This window comes from Cataglyphis hispanica, chromosome 4, assembly GCF_021464435.1.
Source record: "Cataglyphis hispanica isolate Lineage 1 chromosome 4, ULB_Chis1_1.0, whole genome shotgun sequence".
NCBI lineage: Eukaryota > Metazoa > Arthropoda > Insecta > Hymenoptera > Formicidae > Cataglyphis > Cataglyphis hispanica.
Window position 1 is genome coordinate 10,722 of NC_065957.1, and position 14,674 is coordinate 25,395.

A 14,674-nucleotide genomic window follows, 5' to 3' on the forward strand; every position below is an offset into this window, starting at 1 on the left:
CATTCTTAAGTTACTATTTATTTTAAAAGTAAAGAATCATGGAGTCCGGACGTAGTAATTTATATATCAGTAAAAGAAATTTTTAGTGAAACAAAAGTTCGTGAAATCTACCTGACGTAACTGGACCTTAAAACAAGAAAAAATTTTCCCCTGGAAATATGCTCGCAAAAGCTTCGTTCAAAAGATATTGACTTCTGAAATTAGAAACGAGTAATTTCGAAATCTAGATTTATTCTATTTATTGCTGTACACTCTGTACAATAATCAAAATTTCTCTTAGAAAGATCTTGACCGTGAGGGTTACTTTGTTGACTTTTACCGCGTTGCTAGATGTCCTTGACTCTCACTGCGCACGGTTCGTTTTCCTTTAGGTCTTGGGGGTATAAATAAAGATATTGGCTTCATTCGGAAGTTGTTGTTTCTCGATGAGATCTATCAAATTCTTTTCGCCCTTTTTTAGTTGGACTCAGAAGAGTGATTTCGTGCGAGTTATGCGCACTTCTAAGCATCCGCGGATTAGGTGGCAAGTGTCGATATTTTTTATTTCCATTTCTAAAATGGTAATAGAAGTTTTTTTTAAGAGACTCATTTTAAGGTTTTTATTATTATTATTATTATTATTATTATTATTATTATTATTATTCCCATTTGTAATCGAACAATTTCTCGGCACATGGCCGGTGGTAATGAGAATCATCAAGTACGGACCGCGTCAAGTACGAACCTTTTACAGAACGTTTACAATTTCGGGATCAGGCTAAAGCTGTTATATTATAATATGTTGCGGTATTCAAAAATTCATAGTATGTACAATGAACTTTACATGCCCAGTACATGCATCTAGTATGTACTCATTAGAATAAAAAAAAATTTTTGCACATGTTCTAAAATTAACTTTCAAATTATGAAAAATGTTTACATTGATTAACAATTGATCAGATTATAAAATTGGACGTTTGATATGTTTATTACATCTGAATATTTCAAAAGCAGTCTTTTCTCATTAAAATTTCCTTCTTAAAGCATGCTATTATTGGTCTACTGACAGCATGTCGATATAATTGAAATTAACTCTAAACTAAATTTATAGCCTTTTTACTAATAAAAATTTGTAGCAGAAAAAATCTGTTTAGACAGACTTTGTTGAAAATTCTTTTCATTATACTTCATCATTCGAGATATCATACTTTAATTTGGACATATTGTAATATAAAATATACAATATCTTGTATGTGTAAAATTGTCTCTCTTCCATTAAAATATTTATTAAAGTGTTTTATAAAATAAAAAATAGAATTAATTATAATAATTTTGTAATTTACTCATCATCTTACTATTTTATGTCTAAAATAAATTTACTAAGATTTACTAAAATTTATTAAAATTTACTAAAATAAATTAAATACATTTATTGAACAGTGAATACTTTACAAGATGTTACATATTTTGTTATATCATAAAAATAATTAAAATCTATCCAAAAAATTTCATATGAAATATCTCGCGTGTAAGTGCGCGTAAAGAGTAATATATATTTTGTATGTTTGCAATGTGTATATGCGCGCGCGTATATATGTATGCATTTGTGTGTAAAAAGAAGAGGAAAGAGAGAGAGAGAGGTATATATACGTACAGCTTTTTTCAAATTTCTACCAATTGCCTTTTCCTTCTTTCAATATGTTCCTCAACATTTCGTCTTCTTTAAAACATTGAATCAACATGTCTTCGTATCTAAGCAGGAACAAAGTTACATATTAGTTATTTGCGACATTTTTCTCAAAATTTTCATAAGGCAGTGTATCATCTTTGGATATTATCAAAGCATAAAAAATATGGATACTATTTTAAAGACAAAATAACAATAAAACAAATATTCGGATATTTTCATTCAATATTAATTACTCATAATACTTAATAATTTCAAATCTTAATAATTGCAAAATATTATATTAATAATAGTTTAACTGAAAAATATTAAATATTAATTCTTCTTTTTTTCCCCACATATAGTGCTCTAACAAGGAGGTGCTCTTTTAGGTCCTTTCTAATATATCTATATCTATAATAATAAATTTTGTACTTTTACCTGAAAGGTATTCGGATATCCTCGTGTTGCACAATACCTAAGGTGCAAACTCTCGTCAGCATAGTATTCGCCACTACTCTCTCATACTCCAGGTATTTTTCATCCTAGGTGAACCACAATGACACAGCACATTTCTTATTGTTGCGTACACCTTGAACCTCGTGAAGATTCTCAGCGGAGAGTGCCACCATACGTCAGCATCGAAGCCGAACAATGCTCTGGACGCGGCGACTCTTTCAGTCTTCGACAAAAAAAAACTCGCCACCGTCAAAATCGTCGTTGAGATACAGAATCGTCGAATAATTTCTCCATGTGTACGCAGGATCCTCTCGTAGACAGAAACCTACGTCCTTTATCACACAGTTATCAGCGTGAATTTCATAACTCAAATCCGTCCGATTCATCAGTGAATCTAAAAGCAATGAGGAATAATAATGACGATAAAGTAAATTTTTCTGACGATTATTTGTTTCTAAAGGCGTCCGTAAGATATTTTTCAGAGGGGAGGAGCATGACATAAAATGTTATTCAGATTGATTAAAATATATGCTTTAATATTTATATACATTTGATATTTATCTTCTAGTATTAATATAAAATAAAATTATAATTATAAATTTTTTCCATTTTTTAGCGAGGTGAGGGTGGGGGGTGAGGGGGTACGTGCCTTTTCTTGCAAACATCCATGTTCATATCTAATTTTTCTTCATGTACTTAAACATTTATTACTATTCAGTAGCCAAATATATTTTTCTATTCTATATCTTGGCGATTATTTTGCTAATAAAAAATATTTTAAAAATATAATAGAGTTGAAAACGAACAGATTCATGATGATATACGATTTGATCGATCATCTTTTGATCACAATTAATGTTTATATGCCAATATCAATTTTTACGATGAGAGCATATCAGCAAAAAATAACCTCAGAAGCATGAGAATGCGTTAGATGAAAATTACCGGGTAAAAGCAAAGCATATATATATATGTGTGTGTGTGTGTGTGTGTGTGTGTGTGTGTGTGTGTGTGTGTGTGTGTGTGTGTGTGTGTGTGTGTGTGTGTGTGTGTGTGTGTGTGTGTGTGTATTATGTGTTTGTAATATCTCTTTACTTTTAGTTTTATTAATATTACACAAATTGTAATATATTTTTAAAAAAAGTTTATATAATTTTTAATATTTTATTGTGTACAAATTATGTGGATACAAAAATATATAATATACATAAAAAATTAAAATTTGCTGGTATTAAAACTAATGATGATGCACTTGAACAACGAAATCCGCCGATCATTTTTAACTGATCGATCTAAACACGATATCCAGTGGTCAGGTTTATGCGCGCGTCATCCTTCGAACAAAAATGCAAATGGCAGTGGACAATAAAGAATTTCTTATCAATTATACGGATTGAGCGTATATAATCTATATAATGGTCTCGGAAAATTATTTTAAGTTGTTTGTCAGCAAGTAGTTTATTAGTAAGTTTTTTTATTAATTTATATCTCGTTTTTTATATGTACCTTTCCTAAATTTTGTTCATTTTTTTGTCCAGTCTTTTTTGTGTTAATCTTTTTGGTAAACGTATTGAATGCACTATCATTGCAAATTCTTCCGATGTAATACAACAATTCGTACTTTTGCCGTTTCACATAGAAAGCGCCTCCTGAAAACGATTTGCATAATAACATTTTTTAATTCTAATTTATTAACATTTTCCATTTTCATATTTAAATTTAGTGATATTTTTCTAATATTAAATCTTCCTCTCTGTTTCTCTCTCTCTCTCTCTCTCTCTCTCTCTCTCTCTCTCTCTCTCTCTCTCTCTCTTTCTTCTCTTTATTTATTTTGAAAATTTTAATTTCTAATAATTCTACTTATTTTCTTTACATACTTTTCTTGGCGTAAAATATTCTTTCTCCACTTTCGGCTGACTACTATAATAATCATTATTATATATTATATAATCATTATATTGTGAAACATTGTCTCGTCGGCGGGTAGAAATAATAAATAGCTCGCAGCTGCTGCACAAGCTTTTTTTAGATTGCCCACTGTAAAATAAATAAAAATTATTATGTATCTCGTACTTCTTTTTAATAATTCTCAAGTTTACATTTTTCGAAAAAGACAATGTAGCATTTGAATGATTGCTAAAATGTAAAGATTAGTTCAATTAATCTCTCCATAAAAGATAACTCAAGAAATTATTTGATGAAGCTTTTAAAATAATTGTTTCCGTTAACAGATGGAGATATGTTGCAATATAGTCATTTGAATTCACGTTTACATTTTATGTCAATGTCTTAAGTTAAAATTTTATATAAAATCTTGTTTTTTAATAGAACAAGCTGCGTATCTCGTAAATTTTCCTACAAAAAAAATTTTGGAGAAAAGTTTCCAAATTTACAAAAAGAAAAAGAATACTAATATTTATTTTTTATTTGATTAAAGTTTTAAAAATTACTTAATTTATCTTAAATAATGTTTGAAAAATGAAAAATGTTTTTCATGAGTTTTTTGTCCTGACCTTGATATCTCAAAAAAATAAAATAAAAAAGAATTTGGTTTATTTTAATTAATTTGATTATACTTATTCCTAGCCAGGTAACTTTTTCTGAAACACGTTTGTATGTTTACTTGCAATAAAAATATTATAAATTTTCAAATCACGTAAAATTGTATCCAGTATATATAGTAGGTGAGTGCGTGTGTTGTGTGTATGTATTGTTATGTCCTGGCGAATTCCGGCTGCGAGAAAGGGAATGCAGAGCTCGAAAATTTTCGCGGGACACGATCGCGAATTTCGGGTCAAATGAACCGCGTGGTTCTTCCTGGGGATACCTGCGATCAAGGTTATTCGCGACGAATACGCAGTTAAAGGGGGTGAGGGGGTGTCTCAACGAAGACAGTGCATTTAAATAAATATTAAACACGAACAGAGGAAGCGTCAAAAAAAGCTAAGCTACTCGCGATAGATAGGATGAGTCAAAAGGGAAATCAAGATGCAGGCAAAAAAAAAGGGTGAGTCATAAAAGTGAAACTCTTCGAGGAACAAAGGATGGGTCACGAAGTGAAATCGGGCCTCACAAAAAAAAGGGGGAAATCGTAAAAGTGAAACTCTTTGAGGAACAAAGGATGGGTCACGAAGTGAAATCGGGCCTCACAAAAAAAGGGGTAAGTCGTAAAAGTGAAATCCTCTTCGAGGAAAACAGGATTTCTGAGATATCTCGGAGTATTTTGAATTCAATTTTATATTCAAAAATGTTTCGTATTTAGTATGTTATATCTACGTATTTTATCTATATCATATCTAAGCAAAAATATGAATCCGATACATATATATATATATATATATATATATATATATATATATATATATATATTAAGGAGGCTACCTAGAGGAACTTCGTACGTCGAGTCAACGGAATAAATACAGTAACTGTGGAATTATTTCTGGGTCGAATGCTATGTTCCTAGACCGAATATAAAGCGGAGCATAAGTTCGGCGATAATAGCGGGCGTGTAAGTATAATTTCCTACCTTGTGATGCTCGGCTTTTCTTCGATGTTTTAATGGCGTTGCATGGAGGAAACAGGGTTTCTGCCCTGGCTTACGGATGTCTGGCCTTCCTTGGGTCCTTGTCGTTAATTTCGCGGAGTGGAACTGCTGGACGCTCTATAGTTATCGGGATAACTTGGCTGGCCATTCGATAATAGTTATGCACTTGGTGAAGCGTTGCGCGATCGCGAGAGTCGCGGTATGGTGATTTACAAACAACTTTTCTTATTCTGGATCACAATAAGATTCTACTCCGAAGTACTGTGAATTATTAGAATCCGCGGGTTGTAGCGTTAATTCGCGGAGAAGTTTGCGCGCGCGATTCTTTACTCCACCTCGTTTGGTTTTAGGCATTTGATAAGTTGTTAAAATAATTACTGGCTTTAATCAAAATGATGTGTAATACCAGAGGGCACGGTGAGGTACTGGTGTGCGGCGGTCCGCACAGCAGTATCTTGTGTTTTTATTCTGATTTGCAATAGCAGCGTGCGGCGGTTCGCACTGCTGGTATCGTATATCAGCGTAAGTGTGTGCGTGTGTGTATGATTGAATAGAGCCAGATAGAGATGTATATTAATAAAAACGATTAACCAGACGATTGAGAGTAGAGAAATGAATTTAGGATGTGTATCACTTACTCACAGAATCACGAGAATTAACAAGAGAATACGTTGGATCCAGAGATAGGATAAATAATAAAAAATGAAAAATGATTCACTTATAACACAATTATATTTTGTACTTATACACTGTAGTATTAAATCGATTTAGAATATGTATTATAATTAGATATGATTTAAGATTATATAAGATTAAACTAAATATTACAGCTTGAATTAGAAGTTGGATTTAGAATTAGAGTTGAATTTGAATTTAGAGTCGGATGTCGATTGAGTTCGCGAGAGAGCTCGGTTGCTCCATCGGAGACGCGGAAGAGACTTGTTGCTCGATCGGAGGCGCGGGAGAGACTGACTAAGTTAGAGCGCGCACTAAGCTCCTTCGTTTCGGCGGCTTGGCCGCTGCCGAGAGTAGAGATGTGTAGTGGTGGGGCGCGCAGTAGTGGGAAGAGCTAACGGAGCGCCACGCTTTGGCGCTCGAGGAAATCAGGTGTCATGGCGTGTCTTTAGCGCACTATTCAAATTGCGCTTGCTGAACTTGATTATTTATAAGAGAAAAAGAAAGAAGAAAAAAAAAAGAAAATAAAGTTAAAATTTTTTGACAGGACGTGACAGTATCTGTACATATGGATGGATATTTCTGTCAGCAGAGTTTGAAACTCTTATCAAAATACCAATGTGTGGATAAATTCTCATAAACATAAATATTACATCGTTTGTAAGTATTGCATTATGTAATAATAAATATCTCATTAATTATGTTACGTCCGGTAGACTTCACGAATGTTCCTTTTTTTATATATATACTAATATATAAATTATTGCGTCCAAGAGACTGCATGATTGTTTTCTTTCATCGAAAATTCGTTAATGACATAAGATTTGTTAGTGACATAAATTACGTTCTAAGAAATAGTCTACGTCCGACAGAAAGAATAAACAGGCGAAGTCTGAAAAGCGAGACTGTGTAATCTCGTTGTCGAAAGTCAAGTATAAAAACAGATCCATAAATTTAAACATTATAACTCACTCTAAAGGCTCGAAATTTTCAAACAAAAAAATACAGATAGTCAAGCACTAGAAATTTTAAACCATGACAAACAGATAGCGAGATACTCGAGCTCGAGTTCGGATATCAGACCTAAGAATTTTAAACTAAAAAAATAATAAACAGAGCACAAAAACAATGATCCACTGATGATCCGGAGTTGAGACTCGCGACACTCGATGCCGCGCGCTCGATTGCCAGACCACCCGCTTATGTTATATGTTTATCATAAATTTCAAGTAAAATGTCAACTTAGGTGATTACAGCGAACTGAGCATGACTCAATCCGTAAAACGAGAGCCTCACCCTCACCCGATAGCAACTACTCTCCATTGGTCAAAACTCAGCGAAGATCTTCACCAATACCTATGATCTAAGAATCTAGAGCAACGCCCTAGGAAAAATCGGAGGGCGTGATTAGAAACAACTATTCGTTAAAATAGATTAACAAACCAATGGAGAGAAGGAGCAAAAGGGCTTAATAAACGTCGGACAAGACCACGCGACACTCTCTCTAACGTTCAAAAAAGTTATCAGTCTTCCGACCAGTCTCCTCATATACTCGGTCGAGATTATAGTCCGAAGTGTGCCGTGTCCTCGCGAAAAGACTTTGCGACATATAATTACCTTAAGGACCCAAGACTTTATCGTGAACCGATTCCTATCCTCAGTGTATTTCGAGTTAAGATTTTATAGTGCGTTTAGTGTTATAAAGACTGTGCAAACCAATCAACAACATTATTGCGAATACTGAGGAAGTCAACCTCCACCCGACGAGCTCGAGAGCCAAGATCTACAGGGTCGATCACGTTATTTTTCTCAAGTCAAGTATCATCGCACTCAATAAATAGTAAGTGCTTAAACTCTTCAACTAGTTAATCTAAAATAATTCTTGGTTAACCACCCGACTAAACCTTACTCAAAATCCTATTATATCGATTATTAACAATTTAGAATTATTTATTAAAAGTAAATTATTATTATTACATTTCTATTGTACTTCCCATACTTCCGAAACTCTTTACCAATCACCAAGGGTTGTTCGCATTTTGCGGAGCTACCCGTGATTCTCTCTCTCTTTCTCTCTCTGACTTTCTCTTACTCTCTCACTCTCTTTATAAGTCACCCAGGGTCGTCCGCGTTTTGCGGAGCTACCCGTGATTCTCTTACTCTCTCACTCATTCTCTTTATCCATCACCAAGGGTCGTTCGCATTTTGCGGAGCTACCCGTGATTCTCTTTCTCTCTCTGACTCTCTCTCACTCTCTTTATCAATCACCAAGGGTCGTTCGCGTTTTGCAGAGCTACCCGTGATTCTCTTACTCTTTCTCTCTTATACAGTTACTCAGGGTCGTCCGCGTTTTGCGGAGCTACCCGTGACTCTCTTATTATCTCTCTCTTATTAATCAGTTACCAAGGGTCGTCCGCGTTTTGCGGAGCTACCCGTGACTCTCCCTTTTCTATTAACTAGCAAGTTTGTTGCAAACCCCCAAGAATTATTTCGGATTTATTTTTTTTATTTTTTTTTCTTATATCCCCAAACCGTTTTTTTATTTTTATTTATTATTATATCTTCCCTCAGTGGAAGGAGTAAATAGGAAACGTTCCTCCCGTGCGTCGGTGAAGCGTGCGCGTAACCGTCGAAATAGACGGCTTAGGAAGAGGTTGGCTCGGGCTCAGGCGGAAACTAGTACCTTAGGCGATGTTAACGTTAATATCAACATAAACATAGCCACTACCGACACTCCTCGCTCCCCTACCCCCGTTACTTCTCCTCCACCTCTCTCTACCCATTCAAGATCGGAGTCGCCCACCTTCTCGATCATTATTTTGGGTGACTCCCCTTATTCTTCCCCTCATCGCCCCCCTCACCAGGAAGACCCCCTCGAACTACGGGGTACTGACTACGAACCAGAGGAAGTACCCACAAGGACTGAAGACTCGTCTCGGTCCGAACGGGAGCCGTCATCCCACTGGCCAAACTTTTCCGAGGACTACTTCTGCTTCCGGACATTGGCCCAGTTCCCCCTGATTTACGACCCACTTCCGGACGGAGCCATTTGCATAGGGCCCGGCCCGGTCGACCTCGAGAAGTTGCTGACTGCACTGACGGAGGGCCTACCAGACACCGTAATTCCGTGGTTCGTCCAGGGGTGTCACTATCCTGTCGCTGTTCCTATAGAAGTCCTCTGGAAGCATTTCCCCCCTTCTACATGTATCCTAGAGGAGATCCCATAACACACACACACACACACACATATACACACAAAGACATATAAATACAAAATAATAGTTAATAAGCGATACATATACTAAGCTAAATGTTTAACTAGATAAATCTAATAAATTTGTTCCTTGCTCTCATTTTTCTTTTATTACACAATAAATGTGAAAATTTGATATGTAAACAATAATATTCTTTTTTTGCCTTTTCCTATCTCATATCCCGAGATCGCACAAGGTCCCGTCCCGGGTAATAAGGATTTAGTTCCTTTACCGAAAAGGGGACCATCGAACGAACGGCCTACTGACCGAGTAAAAGCGACCCTTCCGGTCGTTGACCTGTCGCAGGCCCAGCTCAATTCGTTCGACTCCGAGACATTCGCTGTCTAGCGTTTGTCTAGCGGAGTTAAGTAGGTTACGCCCTCCCGCTGACTCTGACTCTAAAGGGTCTGGACGTAACAATTACATAAACGTTAACTTATTCAACAATAACATAATCAGCGTATTTTAATGTCCTCCTCTGATCAATCGACAGAGAAAAAATACTTTGTTTTTAATTATAAATATTTAATTATTATGCATAACAAAATTGACACTTTATGTTTGAACTACTTATATTTGTAATAAGCAAACTGTAAATAATTATAATGGCTTCTAAGCAGATCAGCCCGAAAATTGCCATTCACGTTGTTCATCGCAAGTGAGCATCCACGTTTACACTTTAGACAAAATGCAAAATGATCTAAAAAAATAATTAATTAATAATAACAAATTAATAAGTAACAACAAAAATAATCATCTTCATTAAAAGTTTATTGAGATATATATATATATATATATATATATATATATATATATATATATATATAACATTTATATAGATCTAAGATACATTAATATATGAATAACAATATTTTATGTTTATATTTATTTTATTATTGACTATTAATTATTATTTTATTATTTATTATTGACTAAATTCACTTGTATCTCACTTGCTATCGAAGAGGTAAATTCAGGATACCATCCTTGATCGAAGGGCCCCTCGCAATAAGTCCTGCAGTTCTCCTCGAATTCCATGTAAAATTCGAGGGAAGTCTCAAACTTGGCGATAGCCTCCGCATAATTCTCAGCTTCATACGCCTGAACCCCTCGAATGTACATTTGTATAAAGGGAGGCGCCTCTAAATTCACAACTTCTTTTACGATCACATCAGGTAACTCTAGATAATTTAAATTAATTTATTTAAGATTCTTCGTGACCATTTCATGATTAGGATGTTGGGAGAGAAAGGTAAAGGCTGCATTCGCTGCATCTTGATTCTCTTCCTTTCTAAAAATTTTAATAATTATGATAATCTGTATCACAATAATTAATAATTAATAATTAATAATATTAATTTTATTAGGCAGTTTATTTTATTTTGTTTTGTGATTTAGATTCTGGCAAGAATAATTTTGCGACAAATAATGTGAAAAAATTTAGAGATTATCATATTCTTCGCAAATAGTCTCATATTTCCGTAACTTCATTATTTTTTCCATTATCTCAAGATCTCTTGATAAGAAGACAACAGTTATATAGCTCTATGAGTGCTAGACGAGAAATATATGAAATATTCCAAGATCTTAATTTTGATGACAAATGGTCAAGTTATAATTTATATCAATTTATATCAATTTATATCAAGTTATAAATTATATCAATTTTATTTGATTCAAATTCAAAAGCTCCATAATTCTCGTATTATATATAAATAAATTACAAAAGTTCTCAAAAATAGAGCTACACTGTCTAGTAAAAATATTAAAAATGACGATATACGGATCAGTTTTTTAGATCAAGCTGAAATCGTTTAACTCGTTATTTACAAGCGAATAATGGCTGGCGTAGACTCTGTTATGCCAAAATTATGTATCTATCAGATTAGAATTCAAGAGAGTATGGTATTTACGCGGTATATACTTGCGAGATCTTCCATAAGCGCAAGTATATCTAAACGCGAATTCAGGCAACGCAATTAGCTTTAGATGGAATTAATAATTATATTTATATAATTATATTTATATTTATATAATAATTAAGATTTATTAGCTATAAGATGGAATTAATAAAATAATAAATTAAATTAAAATAAAACAGATACTAATGTATAGAACATGATATTAATTGGACGATAAAATAAGCAATAACATTTCACATGCTGGATGATAAGGAGAATATAATATACACATTATAACATTTTTTTAATCTAAAAAAAAAATATTAAAATTAAATTAATCAACTAAAATAATATTTTTTTTAGAAATTTATAAATGGCAATTTATAAGCTTAGCATTTTTGATACTTATATTAGTATAATACTTATATAGTATAATAAAATATATGTATTATATTTTCGTACTTGAAAATAGCAAATATGAAGATACTCATAGATGATAAGATTGGCAAGCTTTTCTTTCGTAACGCGTAGCAGACGTTTAAGCGCCCCCACACCTGCAATCTCACGGTAATCTTGATTGCATTTCATTAAACAGAGCGTCTCCCTCACTTTTCTCTCATAAAAGTGTAGATCTTCAATGTCCTCCGGGAAGATTGGTGAGAAGCCGCAGCCGCCTCGGCTTTTCGACGGCAAATCATCACTATACGTTTGTACATTTTATATCTGTAAAAGTTGCATATTTACAAAAAAAAAATACGGGCTTACTATTTTATATCTGCATAATGTTACATATTTACGAAAAAAATATATAGACTTATTTTATATTTACAAAAAAATACGGGCTTACTATTTTTATTATAATTATGATGTAATGTAATGTATTGAAGAATTTTTATTATAATCAAAATTAAGTACGTTATTAAAACTTTTGGCCTTCGGAAGAAATATGTTTGACTATTATTCCATTATTATAAAGTATGTTTAAATATGGGATCCATTGCAAAAAAACTGCAAATTAAATTCTTGAGTATGTATACATCAAATAGCCTACAATTGTTTTTATACAATTATATATATTATAAATTAATTATATATATTTGATATATACATATATTTTATATACAATATTATATATAATTTATTAAATGAAGTAAATGTAAAATTTGAAAAAGTATATTCGAAAAATGTGCAGAAAAAAGATTACAAACAAAAAGACATTTAATTTTAAACACTTAAACTACTCTTTCTTTAATGAACATATTTAGAATTAATTACAGAGATTCAAAATATTTAAAAATTAATGTAATCGATAAAAGAGAATATCAGCAATCAAGTAATAATGACGTACTTATGCAGTGCATCGTTAAAACCTGTAATGCAGCCGTCCCAGTTTTCTTCGAGATAGGCCTGGACCGCGTTCTCAAAGATCTCTGCGAGCATAATATCACGCACGTGTTGCGCTTGGCGTGGAACAGCCAAAACATGGCCGTCGATTTCATTAGTCTCGATCTCATTATCAGCGCGACACGTGCACACTGCTAAGAGTAGAAGGAGCGGAACAACCAGCCACATCCTCCCATGATTCTTCTCGACAGACTGTCCCGAGTCGCTGAGAAAACATCGCGCTGTTTGGAGCGTGGGTCGTGGATCATGGTCAATCGTGACCGCATACACACGCACGCACGCATGCACGCAGCACGCATACCATAACAAGCGTACTGTTATAAATACAGGCTGATTCACAAAGACACGGTGTAATTTTGCACTAAGATTTTATAATATATTCAGTTAAAATAATATTAATAAAAAATATGAAAGAGTCAATATTGGAGAAAGTAAATATAGACAATTATTATTTTTGAGATAAAAACAAGTCTCATCAATTTGATATTTTTATTAAGAGATTGAATGATCTTAAGAAATTAATTATTTTAGAATTTTTTATTATTTAAAATGGGAATTATAATGTTATCTATTTAATCGTTATTTTACGATTAAAACTCTAATTAAGATAATAGTATATGTATCAATACTAGCATTCATATCTTTGCGCAAATGTGAATGCTTTTATTTTTCTCATTTAATATATTTAGTAAGCTATTTCCGATGTTTTGCTTTATTAACTAAGTAATTTTTAATGAACAATTTTTAATGAATTCGAATAATTCAAACATATATACAATAAAACGATAAAACTTAATAAATAAAATTAATTATTAATACCATAAATTTAGGCTTATACATTACAGTATATTTATTGACAAGCTCTTTTTACCAAATATACATATATGCTATGTATACAATAAGTATTTCTGCATGACTCTTTTACAAACTGGAAAGAACGGTAGATAGAGTCAAGACGATCGTTTTTCTTCGATGAAATAATAGTCTTTGAAAGAAATACAGAGTATTTAAAGTGAAAATCTTCTAATGCGTTATTATTTTTCAAAAATACTTATTTCGAAGGATGTTCAATGTGAAAATTTCCTAACTAATGCTTTATTATTTTTCAATCAAAATAACTGACAAATTCATTTTAATTATACTGGTTTATTTTTTTATAGCGCTAAACACATCTATTTAATGAGAATTTTGAAATTAAATTTTAAAACGTGATAATTTCAAGTCTATTCTAGTTTTTCATACACACACACACACACATACATATATGTATATCATGTTTAAAGAACTGGCAGTTATTTATAGTGTTTCTGAGTGAAGTTGATTGCTCTGTGAACGGTTAATGACGTTATAAATTCTTGACTGGAGTACTAGAATTATTAGATTACTCAATGAAATGACTTCGAATAAGCGTTTGTTTAACCAGGGCAAAGAATTTTGTGTTTTAAAGCCAAAACAGCGTCAAATGAGATGTACTTTATATATATTATTAATGTATTATTTATATTAATTAGATGCAAAACTCATTTTCAGTCAGACATATGTTCATAATAAATTGGGTTTAATCGCTCTTAGAGCGATAAAACTTATTTCGAGAACGCTATTAAACAGATTGAAACAAAACTTCTTTTCTCTTCTTTTCAGTCTAGACTCTGCGTGTTTTGTTTCTGATGTCTTTGCATATCAAGTAATGCAAACACAGGCGAATAGAGATATCATACTTCCCTGAAAGTCCTATTCGGGATGAAATGTCAAACAATATATTGCACATGTCACTAATTTGTTACATAATGAT

The 14,674-nt window shown here is 32.8% G+C and overlaps 1 pseudogene; it reads right to left on the reverse strand.

Annotated features, from left to right (window-relative positions):
* Window positions 1–224: 224 nt before the first annotated feature.
* LOC126849154 (prolyl 3-hydroxylase 1-like) lies at window positions 225–13,152 on the reverse strand (annotated as a pseudogene).
* Between the last annotated feature and the right edge of the window lie 1,522 nt (window positions 13,153–14,674).